This window comes from Mobula hypostoma, chromosome 18, assembly GCF_963921235.1.
Source record: "Mobula hypostoma chromosome 18, sMobHyp1.1, whole genome shotgun sequence".
In the NCBI taxonomy this organism is placed as follows: domain Eukaryota; kingdom Metazoa; phylum Chordata; class Chondrichthyes; order Myliobatiformes; family Myliobatidae; genus Mobula; species Mobula hypostoma.
This window is the reverse complement of record NC_086114.1, coordinates 50,059,127-50,083,791: the sequence shown is the minus strand read 5'-3', so window position 1 is coordinate 50,083,791 and position 24,665 is coordinate 50,059,127. Positions and strand designations below refer to the sequence as shown.

Genomic DNA, 24,665 nt, shown 5'->3' with positions numbered 1-24,665 from the left:
GTCAGACATCATCTGATCAAGTGGGATGGAGTTAAGGCTGCTCACATTAAGGACAGATCTGGGGTGGAAATTGATGTATTTCTTCCAGCAGCTACTCAATAGGCCCTGGATTCTGGACCAAAGATGGCCTTGAAATGCTGAAGAACATCATGGCTGTTAAGAGTTGCTGAGCCTCTTACACTCTTTCCATCTACTGTCCGTTCTTTCAAGGATTGGGTTTTCTGTCTTCAAGCTCGTTTCAGAACAGCCTGGCTTCTAATCCTAGAACATCTCAGATTTGTAGGTCTCCTAGTCATTCTAGTAAAGCTAGTTTTACTCTGAGTCATTGTAGTAAACCTACTGCTGAAACTTCTTGGTAGAGAAACCAAATGTCTCTTTGCAGGTGTCAGTTATGATGAACTGCAGATAATGATCAACTTCAACACAATAGACAAATCCAAAGGCGATAAGAGGGGTGTTCTGACTAACAGTTACAGAGAAAATGATTGCGGGAGTTCTCCTTGACCACCTCCTCTCAGTGGACAAAGAACAACCTCTTGCATTCCAGCATGACTTCTGCCCATCCTAGGTACAATAGACATGATCTTCACCATGTGCTATCTCCAGAAGGACCTAGGAGTACATTCAAATTTGGATGCAATTACTTCATGACAGCATCCAAGATGTGATTCTTATCTAGGTCTCCACAATAGCCAATCTCAGTGAAGACCATCAAGAAAGAAGGCTGTGTCATTGGCAACACCTTAGCTAAAACTCTCTTGCTGGAATGCCGCACATCCTTTCCAAACAAACTTCTCACAGGAGTGAAGCCTGTCTTCAAAGTTAATATAGAACTGTTCACTTCTGGTAAGTACACTCCAGACACTTTCCTCCAAGCTCCAAAACAGAAAGATTACGAAGACAGAGCCAAGTTAAGGACTTCTTCAAACCCTCTTCCTTTGGGGGGGGGGGGGGCGGAATGTAACATCCCCAAGGATGTTTGGGAATCCCCAGATCATTAGTGCCACAGAGAAGGAACGCTTGCAATGGCTTTGGAGCCTTTGAGTCTGTGCACTGTGAGCATCAGACAACCTGAAATAAGTGCCTGAAGAAACATGCCAACTCAGAGTTGGACGGGAGTCCCATCTGCATTCAGAGTTTGTGGCTCTCACCTTTACCCACCTTGTTTTGTTAGATCAATTCAGCTGACAAATGGTGCAGCTAACTGCTGGCCCTTTAATATCACACTGTGTTTACGTCAGGACCAAAGAATTGAAGACACATATACAGAATTGCTGGAAATACTTTGTGGAGCAAGGCCATCGCAAGTGCTCCTTCTTCACTTGGCAGTAACAATATAAGGATTCCCAAGTCTTGAGGAGAGGAAGAAACAAATATAGCTCCAAGCTGAAGGCTTTTCTTCAGAACTGCTAAAAGTTAGAAATAATGCAAAGAATAGAGGGAATACTGTAGCAGATGCAGGAGATGGGTGGTAGTGCCAGCTGAGAAGGTAAAGGGGAGCAAATAGCAAAAAGCACTGCCTTTGTAGGAAACCTAAATAGTGAGGTGATTGAAAAGTGAAATCAGAAGAACAATAAATACACTGAAACACAAAATACTCTGCAGATGTGGGGTCAGAGTAACACTCACAACACGCTGGAGGAACTCAGCAGGTCAGGCAGCATCCGTGGAAACGACCAGTCAACGTTTTGGGCCTGAAGGGTTCCGGCCCGAAACGTTGACCGATTGTTTCCACGGATGCTGCCAGACCTGCTGAGTTCCTCCAGCGTGTTGCGAAATAACACTGAAAACATGCTGATCTCTGAAATTAATGAGTTCAATGCTCTGAAGGACCAGATAATTACAGTCACTAAAGTGTAAGCATCGAACCAAAACTGCAACATTGCAAAGTTCAGATATCCACTTAGGGAAAGTCAGAAACTAAATTTTATATTTGCACCATTAAAATTCCCATGATTAGGTGTGCCTATATTTTCTTAAATGAAGATTTGACTATAAACTGTAGTATCTTGTAATACAGGAATCAGGAACATGAAAGCAACAGGTACACTCAGTGGCCACTTTATTAGGTACCTCCTGCTCGAGGTCTTCTGCTGTTGTAGCTCATCCACTTCCAAGTTTGACGTGTTGTGCATTCAAAGATGCTCTTCTGCACGCAACTGTTATAATATGTGGTTATTCCAACTACCGTCACCTTCTTTTCAGCTTGAACCAGTCTGGCATTTCTCCTCTCTCATTTACAAGGCGATTTCACACACACAACTGCTGCTCACTGTTTTTTTTTGGTTTTTTTTGCACCAGTCTCTGTAAACTCCAGACACTGTTGTGCATGAAAATTCCAGGAGATCAGCAGTTTCTGAGAACCTCAAGCCACCCTGTCTAGCACCAACATTCATTCCACTGTGAAAGTCACCTAGATCACATTTCTGCCCATTCTGATGTTTGGTTGAACAACGACTGAACTTCTTGACTATGTCTGCATACTTTTACGCATTGAGTTGCTGCCTCATGATTGGCTGATGAGATATTTACATTAAGGAGCAAGTGTACCTAATGAAGAGGTCATTGAGTGCATGCTTCAACCTGAATACACAACATTAAACAAAACCAGCCCAGATGATATCTCAGGAATGTGTTATTATGAGTCACCCTTAATTGCCTCTGAACTTGGATTATTAGCATTATATAGACAATTGACATTATAATGACATTCAAGTTTAATTAAAGCCAAAAGGAATGGAATTATTTGCACTGGTACATTTCAGGCATGTCAAAAACTTTTTATGGAGGCAATATCCAAACTTTCCATCTTTAATTTAAATCAGAAATATACTATTGATGCAGAGCAACAAATATGGGATCCCAAAAAGGGATTATTTAATCAGAAAATTGAAAACCATGTTGTAAAAACCTTGTAGCAGTTACGCTATTTGTAAATCAAAAATTGTACAGAGACCCGAACTTTAACAAGTTACAGGAACTATTATTTACGTCGGTGTTTTTATTCTATTTGACATGTGTACCTTTGGGTTACAGAGCCCCATTAAGGAAGGGGTTTTACTAAGATTCACTCAATCTCTGCTTGCAGTTTGATATTGAAAATCTGATTCACTACCTTTAATAAATTATTTGCTTTTTGCATACTTACATCTACATGACAAAATTAATTGATTAAAAAAATGGCATAAAGTTAGCTAATGGCATAAAAAAAAGCTAGTCAACAGATGTACCACTGTTAAACTGTAGTGATCTTTTTGCTACTTAACCGTACGCTTAAGAGTGCTTAAGGCTGTTGTAAACTCAAGTGTTTTCGATGATTATGCTGTAATGCATGTAGAGTGTTTTAAACTATCACTAGGTGGCAGGTTTGTACCCCAGGATATTTGCTAATCACAATATAATGCCCTCTCACAATAGAAGCAATTCACCAACAAGTGACTTATCAGCTTAGTATGATCAGTGGTTTTAAGTTGCACCATCAATAGAAAATGTGGAATTTATCTATTAAACATATTTATACACAAGTATATACAAAATTTACAATATTCATTACAACCAGCAGCATTGGCATTGACTTGGAACCACAGAAGTACTTCATCACAGCATGTATATCTATCATCAACATGGCATAAATCATGTGCAAAAGTTTCTCCTCTCTTGCAATAGATTCAGAACAACAACAACCCCACTTAGGGGAAAATATAAATATACGGACTGAAACTGTACTGAAAAAATGCATAAGCCACTTAAGATTTGGAACTATTTAAGAATTGCTGATGTTTAGACACATTTTGCATTCTTTGATCTTCCTTGTTTACAACAATTATTGATAAATATGTTGCAATGAGAATTACAAAACAACTAACTACTAGTACAAATCCTTAAAATATACTACCACGTACCATTATAGTTCTTGACTGACACGGTCCATCATTAATTCCCCAAATGAAAGTTACGCATAGACATCAGTTCATTAGAAACTTTAGGGGACTTGACCTACATCCTGTGTACACTGCAGCTGAAGCAATAACGAACGGAAAGTCTCAGGTGCTGTGTGTTGCTGTTTGACAAAGGAAACAGACTTGTGACAATCACTGCGGCGACAGCCAATAACCAGCTGCCAGGTACACGCTTTGAAGAACAGCAATCAGAGACTGCAAATAATTTTTATCTACGTATCCCTATTAATCTAACTACAGTGTTTCAATCATGTACCAACAAGCATTTATGGATTTATGATAATACAATCTAGACATATAATGGCTGATGAAATCAGCTTTGACTTTACCTGTCACAAAGCAGAGAATATTATTCTGATCACTTCGAACTAACTTTCACTTTTAGCTGATAGATTTCATCCTGCAGCGCTGAAAAAAACATGCTTAATTTTCAATGCTTGCCAGGTGTATAACTCAAAAGTTAATTGTTCTCTCTCATACACACCAAATTCCGCAAATACCTCAAATCCACATAAAGAATGTAGTCCACTCACTGGATTTTAAAAAGCAGTCATTGTTGAAGTTATTTCAAAAGTTATTTTCATTTATAAGACCTCTAAATTCAACAATTTTATTGATGCCAATGTTCATAAAGACTGTTTTCACAGAAATGGATAAACAGTTGACTTAACACAAATATTATCTTGGATAAAAACTCCCAAGGGTAATTGCCGAGATTCCCTAATTCGTCACACTAATTTTTGGGGTTATATCAACTCCTCAATGTAAAAACTAATGAAGTCAGAACAATGACAAAAGCAAAAAAGGTTTAGTTACATAATTCCCAATACATCTTCAGTCCAACTTACTCAAATTATTAAAGTGCAAAGCTGCCAAGATGTGTGAGATATCATTGATGCTGCGAGGATCGTTTGATGTGGAGAGCCATGGGTGCCCAAGTGTGTAACACGCAAGGCACATGAAGCCGCCAATCTGTGCAGGGGAGGTGACAGGCTCATAGAAAGAAATGAATTAAGTACCTACTACTAATTAAAATATTTTCACAATTTCTTAATGCATTTTCAAAATTTGTGAGTTTTGTTTTCCCCCAGTCATATTAAAGGACACAAAATGCTGGAGGAACTCAGCAGGCAGGCAGCATTTGTGGAAAAGAGTAATAGTCGACGTTTTGGGCTGAGAGTACTGATGAAGGGTCTTGGCCCGACACGAGACTATACTCTTTCCACTGATGCTACCTGGCCTGCCGAGTTCTTCCAGCATTTTGTGTGTGCTACTTTGATTTCCAGCATTTGCAGATTTTCTCTTGCTCACATTAAAGGACACCCCTTTCAAAAAGAGGTGAGGAATTTCTTTGGTCTGAGGGTGGTGAATCTGTGGAATTCATTGCCATGGATGGCTGTGGAGGCCAAGTTATCGGATATATTTAAAGCAGGGCATGATAGGTTTTTGATTAGTAAGGGCATCAAAGGTTACAGGGAGAAGACAGGAGAGTGGGGTTTTGAGGGATAATGAATGCAATGATGCAACGGCAGAGCACATTCAATGGGCTGAATGGCCAGACCCCACCCAAGAGTTCCAGGCCCAAACAACCAACTGTTTATTCCTCTACAGATGCTGGGTCCTCCAGTGTTTAGTGTACATAGAACATAGAATAGTACAGCACAGTACAGGCCCTTCAGCCCCCACCTTAAATCCCTCCATATACCTGTCTAGTAGTCTCTTAAACTTCACTAGTGTATCTGCCTCCACCACTGACTCAGGCAGTGCATTCCACACACCAACCACTCTCTGAGTAAAAAAACCTTCCTCTAATATCCTCCTTGAACTTCCCACCCCTTACCTTAAAGCCATGTCCTCTTGCATTAAGCAGTGCTGCCCTGGGGAAGAGGTGCTGGCTGTGAACTCTATCTATTCCTCTTAATATCTTGTATACCTCTATTATGTCTCCTCTCATCTTCCTTCTCTCCAAAGAGTAAAGCCCTAGCTCCCTTAATCTCTGATCATAATGCATACTTTCTAAACCAGGCAGCATCCTGGTAATTCTCCTCTGTACCTTTTCCAATGCTTCCACATCCTTCCTATAGTGAGGCGACCAGAACTGGACACAGTACTCCAAGTGTGGCCTAACCAGAGTTTTATAGAGCTTCATCATTACCTCGCGACTCTTAAACTCTATCCCTCGACTTATGAAAGCTAACACCCCGTGTGCTTTCTTAACTACCCTGTCTACCTGTGAGGCAACTTCCAGGGATCTGTGGACATGGACCCCCAGATCCCTCTGCTCCTCCACACTACCAAGTATCCTGCCATTTACTTTGTACTCTGCCTTGGAGTTTGTCCTTCCAAAGTGTACCACCTCACACTTCTCCAGGTTGAACTTCATCTGCCACTTCTCAGCCCACTTCTGCATCTGTCAATGTCACTCTGCAAATCTTCGACAATCCTCTACACTATCTACAACACCACCAACCTTTGTGTCGTCTGCAAACTTGCCAACCCACCCTTCTACCCCTACATCCAGGTCATTAATAAAAATCACGAAAACTAGAGGTCCCAGAACTGATCCTTGTGGGACACCACTAGTCACAACCCTCCAATCCGAACGTACTCCCTCCACCGTGACCCTCTGCTTTCTGCAGGCAAGCCAATTCTGAATCCACCTGGCCAAACTTCCCTGGATCCCATGCCTTCTGACTTTCTGAATAAGCGTACCGTGTAGAACCTTGTCAAATGCCTTACTAAAATCCATGTAGTTCACATCCACTGCACTATGTGTATCCCCTCATCTATGTGTATGTTTTTATCTAGCCAAGTTCCCAAGCTCTGAAACACCCTCCCTGAACTCTCCTATCTACATCAAGAGAATCCAAAAACTTTCATCTACCTCACGATACACTTGCATCAACCTCTAATAATATTGTCTCAAGTACATAGGGGTATTTTGCTATTTGAAAAGACAGCTCTGCCAATAGTTCCTGTTGTTATACCTTTCAAAGTAGTACATACAAATCAGTTCGACTAAATGCTATAAATGCCAAAACTAATCTATGGTTAATAATTCCCAACTATTTGAACTGCAATTTTAAGTCAACAATTGCAACAAATCTTGAAGCCTTGTAGAAGAAAGGCAAGGCATCAAAATATCAATGGAAATCCTTTGACAAGTACCCTTGAATAAAAGCTTAATCCACAGGATAACCTGCAAACCATTTTACCACCTACTCCACACAATTCTGAATTAATTTTGGGTAACCCCGAATTTGTTAACAAAGTTTAAAGAAAAATTGATTTTGCTTCAGTTTATATAATCAGAATTCAGCCACTGCACAACTACTAGCACATGTTCTCATCAGAATTCATCTCTGATTGCACTTAAAGTCAACCAGATAATTTCTGTATTCATCTTACAATGGAGACATCTTTTTTTCCCTCATTAGGGAGAGAGAAAGCCTGTGGTATGTCGAATTACCAGGTGAATGAGTAGTCTTTAGGGTACTACAAGTCTGTGTCTTTATTGATGCTTTGCTGCTCGCTTGAGTGCTTAGTGGAGGGTGCAGATGCTTTTTTTGCTGGTGGGGGGGGCATCATTGTTTTGTTGCTGCTTATGCATGGGAGGGTTCTAACATTTAACTGTCATGCATTCTTTGGGGCACTCCTGTTTTTGTGGACGTCTGTCGAAAAAAAAAGAATTTCAGGATGTATATTGTATACATTTCTCTGACATTAAACGTACCTATTGAACCCATTAATGCGGCAAGATCACACAGCATGGTTCAACATTTTCGCACGATATTTTATACATATCTGGAGGAATATACAATTCCAAAGTAGATGTTCAGTTATCTCTTAACCAATGTGAAACACAGAGGTTCACTCCCAGCCATGTTTGACATACTTCCCCTGAACGACCCTCCTGTACAGTGAAGACTCTGCCCCTGATCAATATCTAACTATAACATTTCTTCCATTCGCCCAATCCTGACACATTTTAATTGTATTTAAAGACACAGCACTGTAATAGGTCCTTCCGACCCAACGGGTCCACGCAGCCTAATTACACTCCATGTGGCCAATCAGATAAGTCCATACACACCTTTGGAATATGGAAGGGAAACTGGAGCATTCAGGAAAAAAAGCCACTCAATCACAGGGAGCACACACAAACAGCAGTGGAATTGAATCCATCTCGCTGACGTTGTAATACCACCAAGCAAACCGCGCAGATGACCTTGTGGTGTGTGCCTGTGTCCTTCAGACAGTCAGTGTATCAGACAGCATCCTGAGAAACTGAATACTTCAGGTCAATGACCTTGTTTCTGTTTTCATTCCATGGCCATCATTTAATCCGCGAGCAATTTCACCAATATAAATGTTTTAAATCCGGAAATCCAGCATAAATTTGCTTTCATTTTCATAACCTCACTTACCATGTTTTTCCCTAAATATTTGCCTTTGCTCCGGAATCGTTTCCCTTATTTATACATTATTTCTGTTGGACCAACATCAACCTTCTCTCCATTCCATCTGTGGTGTCTTCTAATTATAGTGCACTTGTCGACATGGTTATGGTTGTTCTTGATGTTGACCACTTGAATTTTTCTACTCAAAAAAAAAACCTTTTCCTACATCACTTATGTGTTTCTTAGTAGACAGCAGACCATTCATCCCACTGAATCTATGCCAGCACGCATTCCCCACTTATGCTCAACCAAATGCACGTCAACTCATTCTGATCCCAGTTCTCCTCTAACTGCTACATTTAGGGCAACTTATGCCCTGGAACACACACAAAATGCTGGAGGAACTCAGCAGTTCAGGCAACGTCTATGGAAATAAATAAATGACGTTCTGGATAGCAGCATTACGTACAGTATTAACTAAAATGAGAACCAGTCGTCAGGAAATAAAACCTGTACAACTGATACTTTGTGACTAGTGAAATGTATCACTGGCTTTAAGACAGGGGTGTCAAACTACCAGCCCAAAGGGGTCCAATCCAGCCCACGGGATGATTTGGGGGGGAAAAAAGTACATTCACGACTATTTATTCTGCATCTGTACGGCAGCCGCTCTCTCTCCCACTGCTGTCTGTGCTGCCGGCTGCACCAGCAGCTTGTTGTGTGTACTTAGAAAACAATTAACCACCCGCTGTGCATGAGCACCTACCACCCCGCACTGAAGACCACTAGGGCCCCACTTACATTGTCAGACTCGGTGTAAACACACAGAGTACACAGGTAAGTAACACCTATAGCAAGGCTGAGACTGTTCGCTGCGTGGTCCAAGAAAAGTTGACATCAAAGGTCGGATATTCAACGATAATTGGATAGATCGTTTTTTCTTCTGTGAGGTCAACGGCAAACCTGTGTGTCTGATATGCTCGCAACAAGTGGCTGTGGCAAAAGGGTACAATATCAAACGACACTATGAGACGTCACATGGAGAAAAAATGACAAGTACGCAGGACTCAGAACGCAAAAGGTAACCGAGCTTGAAGCAGCTCTGAAAAAAACAGCAATCAGTGTTCACCAAAAGTCGAGAGACTCATGATGGAGCTGTCGAGGCCAGCTATATTATTGGCAACAAAATAGCTGCTGCGTTGAAGCCATACTCAGAGGGGGAATTCATCAAAGCATGCAGGCTGACGGCGGCTGAGCTGATGTGCCCTGAGAAGAGACAGGCTTTTGGTAATATCAGCTTATCAAGAAATACTGTGGCAGAGAGAATCGGGGACCTTGCAGGAGATTTGAACAGTCAACTAAAAGACAAAGTGAAGTCATTTATTGCCTTCTCTATTTCAATTGATGAAAGCACCGACGTGACTGATGTAGCTCAATTGGGAATATTTATTCGTGGTGTTGCTGCATCTTTGACCGTCAGAGGGGTTTGTGGAGATGGTGCTCATGACAAACACGACAACAGCGAACGACGTTTTCTCCAGCCTCGTCGAGGCCTTGTTCAGACTGGGGGTTGATTGCAGTCACGCTGTCGGCGTGGCACAGATGGCGCACCATCCACGGTCAGGAAAATGGCAGGTGTTTTTGCGAAACTCAGAGAGAAAGTTCAGAGAGAGAATCCAGAGCAGGAATTCTGGAATTTTCATTGTATTATACACCAAGAGGCGTTATGTAGCAGGAGCCTGAAAATGGACAATGTCATGGATGTAGCAATCAAAACGGTTAATTTTATTAGAGCCAAGGGACTCAACCATCAGCAATTTGACACTCTTTTGTCCGAAAGTAATATTGGACACGGCCTACCCTACCACACTGAAGTCCGCTGGTTGAGCAGAGGGGTTGTGCTCAAATGTTTTTTTCAATTATGTGCGGAAATTGGACTATTCATGAACGAGAAAGGGAAGCCGGTGGCAGAGTTGGATGACCCAGACTGGCTTCATGATCTTGCATTTTTGGTGGATATAATAGAGCACTTAAATGCGTAATGTTAATGTTAACATGCAAGGCCGCAACAAACAGCATTCGTGCCTTTCAAATTAAATTAGGCCTGTGGGAGATGCAACTATCCCAGAGCAACCCAGCTCATTTCCCCCCTTTGCAGTCTGTGCATGTCGCTCATGGGAATGACAACGTGGACAGGTACAAGGACAAAATAACACGGCTGAAAAGTGAGTTTCAGAAACATTTCTAAGTCTTCACTCAGCTCGAGAAGGAATTCTCACTATTTTGCTCGCTGTTTGCCGTCAACGCAGCAACAGATGTGTCGGAGGAATTCCAAATGGAACTAGTTGAAATTCAGTGTGTAACTCAGCTTTGAAATATAAATTTGAGACTGTGGGTCTGGACTCATTCTATCAATATGTAGGACTGATGTATCCCAAGATGACAGGCTTTGCCTCAAAGATCCTTTGCATGTTCGGGACAACATATCTCTGTGAGCAGGCGTTCTCCATAATGAACATTAACAAATCCAAACTGCGTTTGCAGCTGACACACAGACATCTAAATGACATTATGAAAATCACAACTGCCCAGGAACTGGTCCCTGATATTGACAGGCTAGTTAAAGCCAAGAGATGTCAGGTGTCTGGAAACAGCAAGTGAAAAATGAATGACACTGTGACATGTAAGCAAAATGCATTATGAAATATTGAGTGTCATGATATTGTGATTCATTCATTTTCTGACTATTCTATTATTGTAAATGTGATCACTTCAATAAAAATTTGAGGCTAACTGTGTTCATTGTCTGAGTTTGATTGCTAGAAGTAGGCTAATAAAAATGTAGGTGCAGTTGTATAGCCTACATTTACAATTTGTTTCATTAGATCTACATTTGTGTCTGCTAATGTTCGAATTCAAATGGTTTATTAATGGAAAGGATGTGGCTCCCAAAACAATCTTAGCCAAAATAGCATTGTTTTTTTTCTCTCTCTCATCACAACTTTCTTGTAGCCTACAATTGTAAATTAATACCAATCATAAAAATAATGCTTGCTAGGCAATCTCCTTCATAAGAAATGAAATTCGTAAAGTGAAACACTTTGTAGTTATAGCAGAGACTGAGACACATGAGAGCAGGTTGAAATAACGAAGGCAACGAAAGCTGTGGGAGCACGCGCGTGCACAACTGATCCTGCCCGCATGAGGTCGCATTTTGCCCAATCTGGCCCGTGACCTAAAATGAGTTTGACACCCCTGCTTTAAGACATTGTCTTCCTCTAAGTAGGGCCAGAATCACAATGGATTCTGGCCCTACTTAGAGAATGAATGCTATGCAAGACACACAAAATACTGGATGAATTCAGCAGGCCAGACAGCGTCTATGAAAAAGAGTACAGACAATGTTTTGAGCTGAAACCCCTCAGCAGGACTGTCGGAATGTTGACTTTACATGCTGCCTGGCCTGCTGAGCTTCTACAGCATTTTGTATGTTGCTTGGATTTCCAGCATTTGTAGATTTTATCTTGTTCGGGATGAATGCTCCAGGTATTTGAACATTATGAAAGGTGTATCCCTGCCATTTAATGCACAGCTCACGACAGATGTGTTTTGTCGCTGAACCATCTGGCTAGTTGTATATTCATGGGGGCATCCTTCAACACAAACAAAAGGGCCTTAGTTCGAATATTCAAAGATGTTCTATTAGTCGTGACATGCCACCATTGCAAATTAGATTTGATTAGATTATGAGGACACGCAGTCCTCTTTTATTGTCATTTAGTAATGCATGCATTAAGAAATGATACAATTTATTCCTCCAGAATGATATCACAGAAACACAAGACAATCCAAGACTAAAAAAAATGACAAAAAACACATAATTATAACATATAGTTACAACAGTGCAAAGTAATACCGTAATTTGATGAAGAACAGACCATGGGCTCTGATAAATTCTCTATATTTATCTGACTTTAAAGTAGATGATTATAGCAAATGAAACTGTTGTTCTTTGCTTATTGTCACCTTTGTGTTGAAGTATAAAACTGTACCAGAATAGTGAGATTCCCTTGGATTCTCCTGCAGGTTTACTGCACGAATGAAGACCTTTATATTTCCCAATTATGTCTTTCATGTGGCTCAGTTGTAATCAGTCATAACAAAGCCTTAGATGAAAAGTAACACACACAAATGTTGGATGAACTCAGCAGGTCAGGCAGCATCAATAAAAGGGGTACCCAACTTTTTTAATACCATGAAGCAAAAGGTGTGTGGATCCCAGGTTGAGACACCCTGATCTATGGAGAGGAATAAACAGTCAACGTTTTGAGCCAAGGACCTTCATCTGGACACTCTATTCCTCTCTGTAGATACTGCCAGACCTGCTGAGTTCATCCATCATGCTATGTGTTACTCCGAATTTCCAGCATTTGCAGAATCTCTTGTGCTTAGATCATAAATTGATCAAACAAATTAGTCAACATTGGACTAATATGAAATCATGGACTTCAATTACTCAAAAAAAAGTTTATTTTTGAAAGATTTACCCTTAATTTCGGGAGTTGGGAGGGGGCTGCTGGGGAGGCAAAGAAAGAAAGATGGATCAAACATCATTCATGATGTCTGGTGCCCAAGCCCCCTTGTTCACAATAGTTCCCACTGCAAAATCCACTAAGAACAGAAAATGCTTTTATTTTACACTAAATCATTTAGTTAAAGATTTAAAGAAAGTAAGGACAACGGAAAGTGGCTGGCGGAGAAAAGGTGACTGAATAAACAGAAAGAGAACAAAAGGCCTTAGGGAACAAATGGAGAAAGGAGAGACAAAGCACAATGTGTTAATGGCTTGAGTGAAAAATTGACAAGGCAGCAAATGATTAATCGGCTCAGAAACTCTGTGTTCGAAGTGAAGATTTCCACCCCACAGCTCCTTTTTCACTTCGCGGTAAGCGCTGGCGCTCATCTCATGTTGCCAACTGCTTGCCAGACAGAAAACTGGAGCTATACTTCCATTGAATCCATGGGACAAATGGAAACCCCCGTTTGTCAAAATTGTCACCAACCTGTCCTCCAATTTCAACCCATATACAATGCAATTTCCAATGAAGTTTTGTCTTTGTGTAGCACTGAATTGTCAGTGTAGGACACGCATCCGTGCTTGCAAGTGGAACTTCTATCCATTGCTGCCATCCTGAGGGAAATGTACTTTCAATGGTCGCGTGGTGGTTAGCAGAATGCTTTACAGTACAGCCTGATTTATACTTCTGCGTTAACTGGACGCCATAACCTACGCAAGTGACCGACGCGTGTTGTGAGCATTGATACTTGTGCGTTGGTGTGTCTGCGTCGCTTTGCAATTCGCGAACGCACCTGCCCGCACAAGGCTTCATGGCCATGGTAGTCTTTCTCGGGGTCAACAAGAAGCGAGCGTCTTTTTTCGTAAAAGCGAAATGTGTCCTCCATAATTTCGGAGGTCTGTAAAGCTTTATGGAAAACATTGCAGCCAGAGTTCCTTCCCTGCCCTTCAGTCGCCCAATGGGAAGCTATTGCAGCGTAGAATGAAATGCGATGTTACCAAGCGGACCAATCACAGTTCTTACGGTCTGCGTTGCCGCGACGCGCAGTTACATTTTGGGAGAGGTGCGCGTTGCAGCAACACAGGCTCTCGCGTAGGGATCCGTGTCGGCTTTGCGGCGACGCGTTGACGCAGAAGTATAAATCAGGCTTACCAGCAACCCAAATTAAATTCCCACTGTGGTCTATAAGCAGTTTGTATGTTCTCCCTGTGAATGCATTGGTTTCCTCCTGGAACTCCAGTTTCCTTACCCAGCCCAAAGGCTGGGATTAATTGGCCAATGTAAATTGTCCTGTGAATAGGCTAAGGATAAGACCACAAGGCAATGGAGCAGAATTCTCCTGCCTTCTCCCCGTTCACACCTTGACTTATCAGGAATCTATCAACGGCCATGATAAATACTCAATGACCTGGCCACCATAGCCGCCTGTGGCAATTAGTTTCACAGATTCACTACCCTCAGGCTAAAGAAATTCCTCCTCATCTCCATTCTAGATAGATGTCCCTCTATTCTGAGGTGGTGCACACTCGTCCTAGATTCCCCACTATAGGGAATCCATATCCACTCTATCGAGGCCTTTCAAGATTCAAGGAGATCCCTCCTCCAATCTTCTATATTCAAAAAAGTACAGGCCCAGGGCAATCAAACGCTCCTCATACGATAAGCCTCTCGATCCAGGAATCATTTTCCTGAAATTCCTTTGAACGCAATGTCCGGACATCCTTTCTCAGATAAGGGGCCCAAAACTGTTCACAATACTCCAAGTGAAGCCTCACCAGTGCCTTATAAAGACTCAACATTATTTTTCCATCCATATAAATATAAATCCATGATTTTTATATTCTAGTCCTCTCGATATGAATGCTAACTTTGCATTTGCCTTCCTCATCAACTCAACCTGCAAGTTAACCTTTAGGGAACCCTGCACGAGGACTCCAGAGTCCCTTTGCACCTCGGGTTTTTGAATTTTCTCCCCATTTAGAAAATAGATTTATTCCTTCTACCAAGGTTTATAACCATACACTTCCCCACACTGTATTCCATCTGCCAGTTCTTTGCCCATTCTCCTAATCTAAGTCCTTCTGCAACCTCTCTGCTTCCTCAACACTACCTATCTTTGTACTGTCCGCAAATTATGTCATCCAAATCATTGGCATACAGTAAATTTTATTTGACATTGCTGGGAGGTGCGGCTCGAAGGGCCTATTCCGCATTAAACTGCAATAAATAAATAGGACATGGTTATCAATAAAACACTTACATTTGCCCCGTTCATTATCTCAGGGTACCCTAAAGCAGTGGCCCCCAACCACCGGGCTGCAAACATGTGCTGTCAGGCCGCATGGAAACAATATGATTTGGCGATATGAAACAATATTTCCTGCAGAGCATCAAGAAAGCTCACCTCTGTCCCAGGATACTGACGGACTTTTACCGCTGTACCAGTGAGAGCATACTCACCAACTGCATCTCAGTGTGGTATGGCAATTGTCCCGCATCGGACCGCAAAGCACTCCAGCGGGTGGTGAAAACTACCCAGTGGATTATCAGCACCCAATTGCCCACCATTGAGAACATCTACCATAAATGCTGCCCGGGCAGAGCGAAAAGCATATCAAGGATGCATCTCACCCTAACCAACTCTCCTCCCATCTGGTAAGCGCTACAGGAGCCTCTGCTCCCATACTAGCAGGCACAGGAAGCACTTCTTCCGAGGCTGTGACCCTGCTGAACCTCACATCACAGCGCTAGGCAATATTGCAACCATATTGTACTGTCTCAGTACTTTTATATTTGTGTACTGTAGCACTTACTTTTTATTCGCAGTTTTTTGTAAATAACACTATTCTTTGCATTTCTGGTCAGATGCTAACTGCAATTCATTGGCTTTGTATCTGTACTCAGCACAATGACAATAAAGTTGAATCTAATCTAATCTAATAGGAGTCAGCTGCACCTTTCCTCATTCCCTGTCACACACTGTTGATTTGAACATCCCTCTCCCCCCCCCCCCCAATTGGCCAGTCCGCAAGAATATCAATATTAAACCGGTCTGCAGTGCGCAGAAGGTTGGGGACTGCTGCCCTAAAGCACTTAATGATATTTTAACTCAGCAGGGATTGCATCGGGTCCTGGCGCTTTGCCACAGGAGAGTTGCTTCACTGCCTTCCTGACTTCATCTACTGTGGGGAGGGTGTCGAGGTTCTTGTTGATCTCTACCTGGGGCAGGCAGGCAATGGCCTTGTCGTTGATGTCGGCAGGGCGGTTAAGGACGTTGTTAAAGTGCTCAGCCCACCGATCCAGAATCTGCTTCTTCTCTGTCAGCAGCTGCGTCTCATCTGCGTTGAGGAGAGGTGAGGAGCCAGAGGACTGGGGTCCGTATACAGCCTTAAGCGCATCGTAGAAGCACTCTATGTCGTGGCTGTCTGCATAGCCCTGGATTTCTGCAGCTTGGCGCAGCAAGATCACCACAGGAGCCCGTGATGCGCCTGACTTCAGCTGCATCGAGGCACAACGAAAGCGTGCTGTGCGCAAGGCCCAAGCAGCATTCACTGCCATGACAGCACCCACCCACTTGTGTCCCACATGTGGGCGAGCCTTCAGGGCCCGGATTGGCCTCATTAGTCACCTCCAGACCCACAGCCACCAATCTCCCATTTGAGTTTGAAGCCATGGTCATCTTCGACTACAAACGACGAACAACAACAACAATGATATTTTAAATGTAGTACTTCACAAAATGTAGGAGTTGAGGCAGTCAATTTAGGCAAAGCAAGCTCCCACAAACAGCAACACAAGGACAGCACATGAAAGGGAATACCGATGTCTAAACTAAATTAGACATCTGCCTGTTCTAGTCACAGGCTTCTGAAGAACATCTAGCATTGTATTTTCTTTTAAGTTTTATTTCAATAATTACACTTAAACCTATTCTTTAAAATAATTTTTAATTACCTTATCTGCTGTGAACCAGTTATTTTTAAATCACCTGTTGGTCAATCTTGAAAACACAGATTAAAATAAATCCTTTTCCAATCAAAGTTCTTTTCCTTAGATCATCAAGACAATGATGCAATTCTGAGGACAATCAGGACTTGAAACATTTTCAATAGCAGCAAAGATCCCAATTGTTCTCTTCATTTAGTAGTTAATTATCTCCTGAAAAGCACCCAGTGATTGTTTTTCAATGTACTGCCAGCTCTCCATTCTGCGAAAGCATGAACAGCTCATCACAATATCCTGCTCCATTGTCCTGCCAGGCAAGGTTGCCTTTACCCATTTCCACTCGTGCCAATCACAGGCAAGAACCTCATTGCTACGGCTTTGCATTCCAGCCCAACATTAGCTCCAAAATTTGTCAAAGTTTGACCCTTGACTGACTTCCATTTCTCATCAAGGCGATGTCCCTTGCAGATTCCACACATACTTTGAAGACACTTGGCCCTACGTCACAGCCACCTTGCTCATCGCCATTGGGTTTTCTTGACACGAATCCCAGAAGATCCAGGTGAACATTGGGAAGAGTGAGTACACAAGCCACAACTCTCATCTGGGGAATTTAAGAGATAGTGAAAGAGAAATAATTATAAAATTACTGAAAGGAAGCCCTGAGGAACCGGACAACCTGTTCAAAGTTCTGCCACAGACAATGGGCTGAAAGACATAATTTCTGCTGCATTTTTCTATTAGAGTGTATAAATTATTGTTCAAGTGCGAATTGTGTATACAGTTCTTGCATACAAATATGTCACTGCATTCAAATGTGTTGGGCACCTGAAATTATAAATTCCATAGACACAACAGCAGGGAGGTAGGATGTTTGGTGCAGTGTTCTGGGCTTGTTAGGTGTGTCTGTGGGGTGAGGGTCTCTCTGCCTCCAATGCCTGTTAGTGATTAACTTGTCAGGCTGGATGTAAACAAACACCATATGTAGTATCACGGGACCATGACATCAGATGGCTACTGCTTGACTGCATTCGATCATTACGGAGATCTTGTGATCTCCCGGAAAAAAAAATATTAGTGCTGAATACACACAGCATCATGCCCACACAAAGTTGGAACAATTTGATCCATACTGGGAAAAATAGTTCAACTACATAACACCTCATAGGTCTGATTTTATTCTCACAAATCAATGAATATGTTGTAAAAAATCACTCCCTACTTGTACATAGTTTACTCCTTTTGCTTGTTCTTTCTTTCCTCTCTTTTCTATAGGTGAATACCTCAGATAAATATTATGTGGAGATTTGTGGCAAATATGATTATATGATGCATATGTACAATATCTGAAATACATCTTATGGAAATATTTGGTTGACGATGAACTTCAATAAAAAATAAATTACAAAACAAAAGAATTAATGACTTCTTCCAAACTGCCAAGTTAATGTCCCTCCATAGATGCTGCCTGCTGAGTTTCTCCACCATAAGACATAGGAGCAGAATGGGACCATTTGGCCCATTGAGTCTTCTACATCATTCGATCATGCCTGACTTGGTAATCAAGAACCCACCATCTTCAGCTTAAGTATACCCAATGATTTGCCCTCCACAACCATCTGTGCCAATCAATCCACTCGCTGGCTAAAGAAATTCCTTCTCCTCACATTACCATTACGGTTTACCACATCAGTTTACCACAATTTGCCGAAGACAAGATTTAACAATATTCCTGAGAAAAATCATTTGTGTTGACAAGGTGACATCTATCCCTCAGACTCAGATAGCATTGTTGCCACTTGCTTGCTTGCTAGTCATAGTCACACTTTATTGATCCCGGGGGAAATTGGTTTTCGTTACAGTTGCACCATAAATAATAAATAGTAATAGAACCATAAATAGTTAAATAGTAATATGTAAATTATGCCAGTAGATTATGAAATAAGTTCAGGAACAGCCTATTGGCTCAGGATGTCTGACCTTCCAAGGGAGGAGTTGTAAAGTTTGATAGCCACAGGCAGGAATGATTTCCTATGATGCTCTGTGCTGCATCTCGGTGGAATGAGTCTGGCTGAATGTACTCCTGTGCCCACCCAGTACATTATGTAGTGGATGGGAGACATTGACCAAGATGGCATGCAACTTAGACAGTATCCTCTTTTCAGACACCACCGTGAGAGAGTCCAGTTCCATCCCCACAACATCATTTGCCTTACGGATGAATTTGTTGATTCTGTTGGTGTCTGCTACCCTCAGCCTGCTGCCCCAGCACACAACAGCAAACATGATAGCACTGGTCACCACAGACTCGTAGAACATCCTCAGCATCGTCTGGCAGATGTTAAAGGACCTCAGTCTCCTCAGGTCTTTTTGGGGTACAGGGTAGAGGGGATTGCTCCTTCCCACTGAGGGCTCGTACAGCGGTAGGGAATCGTGGGTTATGTTTACAAATTAAGGTCCAACAGCTTCCAAAACTTCCATGTCCCATATTACCCTTAGGCCAGAATGAATGAATGGTTTATTAAAACAGCAACTTCACTCACTTACACCTGTCTGCACTTTATCTGAGTGATTACCTGTCCTTGCTCGTGCTTTGTATAATTTGAATGGAGACACTCCCTTTTTGTTAAGGACAGGACAGTCTATTCCTTTTGTTCCTGATAGCACAACTGAATGCACTGATAACGATTCAGTCGGGCAAAGGGGGAGAAAGTATGTCTACCACTCCAGTGGGGGGTGAGGCTTTAGCTGAAGGACAAGGAAATACATACTGGGTGATGGTACACCCATCCTGTGTGTGTGTGTGGATAAGGGTAAACTGACTAAGAGAAAATGAACACGATCCTAACTATCTCTCCCCTTTCATTTTTTAAAAGGCTTCTACAGGAATGATGCTTTGCCCTGTTTTAACATTGGTCTTGCGTTTTGTTGGATGTCGGACTTCTGTTGAGGCCTGTCAAGCCACTGATAACCTAGTGATCTGTGGAAAAGAAATTACTGTTCCAGGAAAAGATGCACATAATGTGATATGCTAATTGGGAGTACAGTGGGCCACACCTAGGGTGACTCGCCCCATATCACTTCTGTTTGTGTGATCAGAAACAAGTGCCAAGTTGATTGTAATTTGATTCTTGCATCCCCAATGACAATGTAGTGCTTTGTTTGTAAATCTTACCCGCCCCATTCCAATTGGCGATGAGTTGTTGTTACCACAACCACCACACCCCCTCCACACACACACATACACACACACACACTTATATTTTAATGTGAATGTTGAGGTTAATCCTGGGATCCGTATAATTCCACATATTTTAATATTAAATTTTAATCATTCAAGGGATATTGATATCTGTTCTTCGACAGCATATTAAATGTTTCAAGCAGAAGGGAAAGTTCTAAGTGTCTCTAACCTGACCAGATATTGAGGGGTGCAATGTAGCATGTTTGCTTTGTAGAATGCCTTTTTTAAGTGGAATTTAAACTGGATTCTTTCTGAATTTAGGATTATTGTCTATCTGTAAACAGTAATGTACTGTGAAAGCCCAAGGAATGTTATATGTCATGGACACTGAGATTAAGGATTGAGGTCACAAGGAGTGATTATTAAAATGTCTAATTGATTTATGAGACTGTATTGATGGACACAATGTGTTTGTTTGAAAGAAAGAAACCAGACTGTCTATGGCAGAGAACAAAGGATTTATCTGTCTTTTGATGACTCTGTGCTTGTTAAACTTGGATTCATGAGGATGTCTTCCTGGGTTTGCCGGGGTGTTGGCAGAAGCAGTTATATAGGAAAATTTAACAGACTCTTAGATAGGCAGACGGACGAAAGACTATATGGGAGAGAAAGATTATATTGATCCTGGAGTAGGTCGAAATGTCAGCACAGCATCATGAGCTGAAGGGTCTGTACAGTGCTTTACTGTTCTATTTTCTTATTTTTGCTGGATGCTTTCCTTGAATTTCATGGATCCCAGTTGCCAGAACACATTTTCTATTAAGAATAAGACTTGCGTCTTCTCACACCACACCAATACTTTCTAACACTGCATTACCTTGTAATAGGCTGGGTTGATCAGACCCAAAATACCCAGGAGATACTGCAATGTGTACAAGCACAACAAAGTAACTTATCATAACATAGAAAGCACAAGTAAACCACTGTATAGGTAAGTGTGTAGGTAGAGTGAGTGGGTATGAAAATGGATATGGTAAAGAAATGGTTAACAAGTAGGAATTTGTGGGCCTGTTCTGTTGTTAGGCAGATTGAACCCTGATACTAGATAAGGGGAAAACAATATATACCCCTGATATACCAGATGACATACATGAAAGCAAGCTAGAAGTGCTGATTTGTGTAAAAGCAATCAATTGTCTCTAAAAATGTTTTACACATTGTTTGGTTGTATGCTTAATAGGATGCATTGTCCCTGGGGAGGCAGAGGCCAACTGTTGAAGGTCACCCAATTGTGGTACCTGCAGGTGTGGAGGATGTAATACGTGACCAGGACTTGGGTTGGCTCAAGTTGGGGTCGTGTAGGCGTCAGACTGGATGCCTGGCCCCTTCCAGCTGGACTGGGAGGTGGCGATAGTGCTCTAAAGGTGGGCACGTTCTTTCTTGGGCAGACCACTCGCCTGGGTCCCACCTTCGGGCCGAGCAGCTGAACTGGTGCCAAGGACCTCCACCCTAGCCAGTCCACGGTCGATTGCCTGCTTCAGGGACCACGTAGACATTGCTAAGTATACTAGGCAGTGTAGACCACTAGGGGTTACTTAAGTTTAAAGGCATCCATTAGTCTTGCGAGACCATGGATCTGCGCCTGGAAAGTCTTCACTCTCCAGGGCGCAGGCCTGGGCAAGGTTGTATGGTAGACTAGCAGTTGCCCATGCTGCAAGTCACCAACGTTGTCCAAGGGAAGGGCATTAGCGCCCATACAGCTTGGCACCAGTGTCCTTGCAGAGCAATGTGTGATTAAGTGCCTTGCTCAAGGATACAACACGTTGCCTCGGCTGGGGCTCGAACTCACAACCTTCAGGTCGCTAGTCCAATGCCTTAACCACTTAGCCACATGCCCAAATGGCCCTACCTATTAGTGGTGTAGGTAGTGTATAATATAAAGCATTTCTCACAACTCTCTATTTTCTTCTCTGTATTAACAATAAAGCGAGTCTCGGAGGAACTACCGAGTCTGGGTCCGTTTGTTCAAGCGAAACCAAATAGTTGCAGCATCCACTTGTCATGGTTATTCTTATTTGGTATCAAGTTTTGTACAACAACCACATAGTAAGGTACAAAGATTTCCAGGCTCACAATTCTTTGTTGTCATTTGATTGTAGCAGTGTCGTGGGATTCCGATTCATAAAACTATGGGTCCTTGGCACCTGTGGTGATTTCTTCAGTCTACGTGAAATGCCAAGGACCAAGGGAAGGATGCCCCAATAAATAGCTGTTCCACAAGCGTGGAAAGCAAAACACACAGAGACAAACTTTGACCTTTTGTTCTCAAGCCAGTAACTCAGCCTGACTGTGATAGGAGTTCCACAAGCATTGAGAGACACGCAGAGACAGTCAAGCTCGTTGGTCTTTTGTGCTCATGTTGTTAACTCAGCATGGTTTCTCTCATTCAAACAACTTGTGTTCATTAACAGACATCCTCATGATGCTGGTGCCTGAGGCCAAGGAAGAATCTAGCCACTATCAGTAAACATTACACATAACAAACCTATAGTGTTTAACTTGTACAGACACCTTACATGCTGCAAGCTCACAAGAATTAAAGCATCACTTGGAACTGTTCAGACTTTTATCCAGTATTTTACAAAATTTAATACAACAATTATCTTCAGTGTTCAAAATTGCTATGCCTTAAGTTTTACTGCCTTTTTGAAAGAACCATTCTCTCATTGTTGCTGTGAATAACTCACGTCCGACTATTGTAGAAACTAAAACATCCAGAGGGGGGCCACATGTTTAAAATCCACTAGCTTAGAATTAGATGAAAATGTGGATTTAATGTTTGAAGTTGTCACAGTAGCACAATCATCTGCAGTTGCCTTCCTTACTGCATTGAAGTGACCATAATTACTGGTATCCATATATCTAAAGATAAACAGAAAATCAAAGAGTCCAATCAGCAGTAACCTGTCACCACCATGACTGCTGCTGCAGTCTTTGAATATGTATTCAACCCACAGGCATGCACAAACTTGAATTTTTAAAAAATCTGCTGTTGCAAAAAAAACCCACCAACCCTTGTTGAATCAGAGGTTTAAACAAAGCAGCTCACAAGGTCACTACTACTGGACAACCTCTCAGGCTCCGAGAAGTTAGTGGTCAGTAGATACTGGTCTCTGTAGGATAACCAATTTTGTATTTTGTCCTTTTGTTCATGTATTTGCTTTCTACATAGATCCAAGACACTACATCTCCTCTTCCTCCTATGCGATAACTATTTTGTGTAATAATAATTAGGGCTCATTTTGACTGCTGCTCAAAAATAAACTATCTCCATTTGGATGTGTAATGGGCTGGGTTGATCAGATCAAATTATTCAAGTGTTCAGGAGATGTGGAAATTTATACATAAGCAAACAAGCACAACAAAGTAAGTTAAGTTTAACTTATAACTTCTTAAAAAAAGCACAAGTAACCACAAGACACTACGTAGCAAGTCACAGAGATTTCTGGATTCACGATTCCTTCGACACTGAGTTGCTGTCATTGTGGGAACTCTCATTCATTCCGACTCATGAAGCCACCCCTGGGCCCCAGACACCGATTGTGTCACAGTACGGGGTGTTGCCAACGGACCCAAATGCAAGACACAGACACTGAATTACTAGGAACAGGACTTGACTACAGTAGGGACGTGACAGGATACAGACAAGGAGCAGGGACAAGAACGCAGACTTGGGCTAGGACATGGACTAGACAGGGAACCCAGACAAGGAACTATGAACTAGGAGCCTCTGCTTGGAATCCAAGCCAGAGACTGGACAAGGACCCAGAAGCTGGGTCTTGCCTCGGGCTCAGACCCCAGAACTAGGCAAGGACGTGACATGTCTACAGGACAGGACGTGACTGGGGTCTAGAGTCTTGGGGCTTGAGGCTGGGGTCCAGTGTCTTGGGGCTTGAGGCTGGAGACAGGCTGGGGTCTTGAGGCTTGAGCCTGGAGACAGGCTGGGGTCTTGAGGCTTGAGCCTGGAGACAGGCTGGGGTCTTGAGGCTTGAGCCTGGAGACAGGCTGGGGTCTTGAGGCTTGAGCCTGGAGACAGGCTGGGGTCTTGAGGCTTGAGCCTGGAGACAGGCTGGGGTCTTGAGGCTTGAGCCTGGAGACAGGCTGGGGTCTTGGGTCTTGGGTCTTGGGTCTTGGAATGCGGAGGCTGATAACTCGGAGACAGACTGGGCAATGTACATCAACACAGAGCCGGGACTTATCCTTCGAAAAGCTGGGACTCATCTTTAACACGACACTAACATGAGACTGGACAGTACATAGACATAGAGCCAGGGCTTATCCTTAGACAAGCCGGGACTCAACTTTATCTCCACACCAAGGTGGGGCCGGTCCATCCGTTGGGTAACGGCAGAACGGCTAGACTTACTCAACGGAGGCAAAGACAAGACAAGACAGGTTCCCCCCCCCCCGCAGGGCAACGGCAGAACGGCCTGACTTACCCCACAGAGGCGAGAACAAGACAAGACCGATCCCCCGCAGAGCAAAGGCAGAATGGCCTGACTTACCCCACGGAGGCGAGGACAAGAGGGAACAGATCCAA

At 42.6% G+C, this 24,665-nt stretch overlaps 1 protein-coding gene across 11 annotated transcripts in view; it reads right to left on the bottom strand.

Moving 5' to 3' along the window:
* Positions 1-24,665, bottom strand: part of c18h15orf39 (chromosome 18 C15orf39 homolog) — a 79,202-nt gene that overhangs the window by 13,487 nt on the left and 41,050 nt on the right. Inside the window, exon 1 of one of the 11 annotated variants that reach the window (XM_063070837.1) lies at positions 8,387-8,426. The exons of the other annotated variants lie outside the window; for them this stretch is intronic. The gene's annotated coding sequence lies outside the window, so the exon portion shown is untranslated. Of the gene's footprint in view, positions 1-8,386; positions 8,427-24,665 lie in introns of those variants that run through there. 11 annotated transcript variants of the gene reach the window in all.